This window comes from Octopus bimaculoides, chromosome 25, assembly GCF_001194135.2.
Source record: "Octopus bimaculoides isolate UCB-OBI-ISO-001 chromosome 25, ASM119413v2, whole genome shotgun sequence".
Taxonomy (NCBI): Eukaryota; Metazoa; Mollusca; class Cephalopoda; order Octopoda; family Octopodidae; genus Octopus; species Octopus bimaculoides.
The window spans coordinates 34,779,084-34,784,124 of record NC_069005.1 but is presented as its reverse complement, the minus strand read 5'-3'; the positions used below and the strand labels follow the sequence as shown (position 1 = coordinate 34,784,124).

The 5,041-nt window shown below is 38.3% G+C and overlaps 1 protein-coding gene and 1 long non-coding RNA gene across 2 annotated transcripts in view; one reads left to right on the top strand and one right to left on the bottom strand.

Annotated features, from left to right (window-relative positions):
* The window catches only part of LOC128250763 (uncharacterized), a 7,937-nt gene extending 3,522 nt beyond the window's left edge, over positions 1–4,415 (top strand). Inside the window, exon 2 of the long non-coding RNA XR_008266746.1 lies at positions 222–4,415. This is a non-coding gene — a long non-coding RNA (uncharacterized LOC128250763). The remainder of the gene's footprint in view (positions 1–221) is intronic.
* Positions 1–5,041, bottom strand: part of LOC106869084 (uncharacterized) — a 63,348-nt gene that overhangs the window by 36,083 nt on the left and 22,224 nt on the right. The window lies entirely within an intron of this gene.

The following is a 5,041-nucleotide window of genomic DNA, read 5'->3' as shown; positions in this document are numbered from 1 at the left end:
ACACACACACACACACACACACAAGTGTGGCTGTGTGGTAAGAAGCTTGTTTCCCAACTACATGGTTCCGGGTTCAGTCCCACTGTATGGCACCTTGGGCAAATGTCTTTCATTATAGCCTCAGACTGACCAAAGCCTTGTGAGTGGAATGGTTCCATGTGTACTAAGACCATTTTTCTGTCAACGTTTTTAATACATTTTGTGTGTCTTTTTCTTTATAGGATTCCAGCAGCATTTCCCTTGCACTGATTGGCTCAAAGGTGCTGAAGGATCAAATCTGAAGAGTTCCCCAAATTCCCTCAAGTCCACAATTTCCTTATTTACCAGTGAAAATGTCAAAGGGCAGCAGTTGACATTTACCCGGATGATGCTTCTTTTGAAGTCAAAAGAGAAAAGTCTACACCTGCCCTTAACCACTCCTTACAATCCATTGCATAAGTGTCAAGAGGGGAGGAGGAGGAGAAAGTCCATAACTGGTGCAATATAGTAGGGTATTAGAAGTACCCCACTATATTTTACTATAACATTTAATATACTGTGAAATGCAGTTTCGGATTTAACTTAAATCAACTTAGTTGTGATTAATTTCAAAGAAAGTTTTAGATGTTTGTATTAGGCATTTCCCATTTTTATCCTTCACTTCCTTATATCAGCCATATTTTGTGCAGCTTGTCTCCCAAAACAAGTGTTAAGTACAGACAAACATGTGGTCTTCTTGTGGGGTTTGGGGCGGGGGAAAACATCTGTGGATACTTCACACTACTAACATAATTGTCCTCACACTAAAGTGTTTTTATTTCTCAGTGCAAGAAAGCTTTCACTTGAATACACTGTCTGAATATAATTATTCAATTAATTGTTTATACATCGTTCTATTATTCTATTCTGATGATGTACAAAATATGGAAGCAGATTGTTAACTAATATAGAACAAATATTACTTTTATGAGCAATATTTTGAGTCACTTTCTTGTGATGATAATTTGAAAAAGGAACATGAAAAATGTTCGCAATCTTCCCTTCCTTGGAAGAGCAATGTATATGGAGAAATTTAATTTTTTTTTTCAATTTTTATGGAATTCAAATGATGTCTGTTATATTGAACACATACAAATGATGTCTGTTATATTGAACACATGTTCAATAAAACTAATACTGCTTGTTACATTCTATTGGACACATACAAACAAATCAATCATTTTGACTAATTGCTTTAAAATTTCTTCACAAATTTCACACAATTCCAAATTTAAAAGAATTATTTTAAATTTCATTCTCTATCTTCATATTTGTTTTAATTCTTCACTGCCTACATGTCTAAATTAATTCTACCACATGGTTACCTCACAACCATGTCCACCTCAAAGTCAATCCTTTATTAAGTTGACAACATGTTCAATTTATGAGCGTGTTTACCACATATTCCATTCCTTGACCACATGGTCAATCCATGAAGATATTATTTTAGTTGGAAACCACTTCATTTAGTGCCACAACTATTCTAACCACATCTTTTAAAACACAACCAAGATACACAGAAGGCTGTTGTGTTGTTTTGGTGGAATGGTGGTGGTGGTGGTGGGGTGAAATGTTGCTTTCATAAAGTCATGATGCATTGCTCCAGTAATGTGTTGATGGTGGTGGTGGTGGTGGTGGTGGTGGTGATGCTAATGAATGATCAGGGTGTAGTGGTAGTGATGGTGGTGATGATGGTTGTAAAAGTCAATTATCTGATGCTGAAATAAGAGGACAACTAACAAGTTGGGCAGAGAAGGTTTAGTGCATTGTTGTGTGATGCACAGACCTGTAGTTTAAAGGACAATGGGTGGATTTGATCAAGTTTCCCACTGTGATTCATAATGATGATGATGATGATGACATTCATGATATATAAATTTGTTGACTGTACACTGATAGATAATCACGCTTTCGGAGATAACAGAGGTCAGTTCTGTTGACCCAAAATTTATATAAGGGCCAATTCTGTTGACAATATACCTATATAAAGGCCTGTTATGTTGACTATAGAGAGAGGGACCTATTATTCTGACTATAAACAGAAGCCATCATGTAAACCAGACAGGTAAATGGGCTCAGTTCAGAATGTTGGTAAACTTTTCTCTTCTTTTTCCCAAACATAATCTGTTAGTCCTGAGGTACTCAAAAACTTTCACAGGTACTCTATGAGAACCACCCATATGTACTTTACACACTGCACTATAGAGCTTTGTTACACTCTGGTACTATACACACTTTGATCTATACTACACATTCGACTGTATCTCCTGGGACTGTGAAAATCCTGACAGTCGGTACTTGTGTACCATTTCCAGTTCGGCATCACACCTTCTTCCATCAACCTCGGTGCTCTTTGGAACATCAATCGATTCTTCAGTTCCACACAGGCTTTCCTTCATATTTCTACGAGGCATGTGGACAAATCTTATATTCTTTCGGTTGCAATGTTGGCACCATGTATTCTTCTTGCCCACAGATGCTTACCATAACCAGGTACCATACCTACAGTGTACCACAACCTATGTGACAATTTCATACTATGCACATCTTTATAGCACTTCAAGCTTTCCATAGCTTAAAGTGAATTATTGTGTTATTCAGTAAATTATGTCACAGCTACTCTTCCATTGTTTTACTATTCTTCAAGTTCTGTTCTTCTGCCTCTTCACAATCGCAGACCAAACCAGACATTCTTTCTCATTTCAATACTTTCCTGGCCATTACTGTTGTTGTTGTTGTTTTTGCTGTTGCTACTATTTACAACAACAACAACAAAGTTTGGATGTGTTTCTGAACCAATGAGTTCTCACCCTCATTTCTGCTACAATGATGACAATGGTGATGATGATGACTAACGACCGGACAATGATAATAGTGGAGGTGGCGGCGGCATGATGGTGGTGGGGTCGGTGGTTTCAATGATCAGACTGTTGCAATAATGTTAAATGTGACAACAGAAAAACCATAAAAATATGAATAATTACAATAACTGAATTATCAGTTATAACAATGGTGGTGGTGGTGGTGGTGGTGGTTACGATGACAATGGTGATGATGATGTTGATGATTCATTATGTCTCGTACATTAAACGACAGTAATAGAACTGGTTGAAACAGGGTTGGTGTGTGTGTGTGTGTGGGCACGCTTCATCATGATCCTTGCACACAAAACTACAAGGTTGCAAAACACTCACCAGTTATACTATACTCCTGCTGCTTACAAGGAGGGGTTGTACTTCATCCTGGTACCTATTTAAGCCTGAATGGAACCAATAACAGAATAAGATATCACTATGACAAAATCTTTGGATCAATGATCAAATTCATTTCCAGTTAAAGACAATGGATCTGAGACTGGTAAAACAGATGACCACAACTGACCATTCCTGTAAAATAATCTTTGGAAATGTATCAGTGACTTCCCTGTGGTCATCCTAATTCATTCAGTCAATGTCTCTTATTAGCCAGTGGTCAAATCAAGAATTGGATGTCTTTTAAACAAAATTGTCCAAGCACTATTATCATTATGTGATGGTCAGAGCTGGCAAAATTCTTAGCAGCATTTCGTCCACCTTTACGTCCTGAGTTCAAATTCTGCTGGAGTTGACTTTGCCTTTCATAATTTGCCTGTCGATAAATTAAGTACCAGGGAAACACTGGGGTGTATGTAATCGACTGGTCCCTTCCCCACCAAATTTCAGGCCTTGTGCCTTTAATAGAAAGGATTATTTAATGGTCAGACCATTAGACAAAGAATCTTCACACCTCTACTTTTTATTTTATTTATTGTATAACAGACAGATATATCATCACACTGTCTGTACACACACACACACACACACACACACACACACACACACACACACACACACACACACACACACACACACACACACACACACACACACACACACACACACACACACACACACACACACACACACACAGCTGACATCTATACCATACCTTCTATAAATATGTAAAAAATACCTTCGTCACACACTACCATACATATATAACAGACATCTCTATCACTCAAACCTTTTGGCCACGTCCACCTTGGTCATCCAACATTTCTCTAAAAATGTTAATCCATTCCTTGCTCAGTATTATGATTTACCAACCAAACTTTCAGTCACTTCAACTACAGACTGACCAGACTGACCACTTCAACAACAACAAACAAAACTATATACCCAACACTAAGTGACCGGTCACACACATCACTGACTGACCAATATCAATATCAAACATTGACTGACCAGTATGTTATCCATAATTCACTGGCCAGTAAACATCAAACGTTCATTGGCCAAGGAACATCAAACTGACCGGTATTTATTCTGCCATTCCAGCCAATTTTCTATGTCACCTGCAATAAAAGTTATATTCAATCAGTTCTGTTGTTGTCGTTACTTGTTTCCTCCTCCTTCTCATCATCATCTTCATCCTCCTCCTCCTCCTCATCATCATTATCGTCATCGTCATCATCATCGATGTGACATTAGCCACAATGTCCACAAGGGTCAAACAGGTTAAATATTTTGGCAGAGACGCCAGAAGGGACACCCAGGAAGTGTTTACTGTGTAGTGGAGATGCCAGTGAGGGCAGTTGAGGATGTAGTCAAGAGTGGTTGTAGTGTCGCTGGTAACACAATAAATGTTCTCCCTCCATTGAAAACAGATGAAATGTGTTTAATGAGGCATGGCCAGTGCAACGGAGGGTGGACAGTGGTCAGTTATAATGTTATAATGAAGTAAAACAATAGTTTTTTTTGGTTTTAGCTCATGTATTATATAGAAATTCCAAGGCTTTGGTCGGCTCAAGGCTATAGTAGAAGACACAAGCCCAGGGTGCCACACACTGGGACTGAACCCAGAACCATGTGGTTGAAAAGCAAACTTCCTACCACACAGCCATATCTGTGCCATATGTGTGTGTGTGTGTGTACATTTGTGCGCACAATGATCACCTTTCCTTGTAATTATGGCAGAATATTCAAAATATCTGTGTGTGTGCATT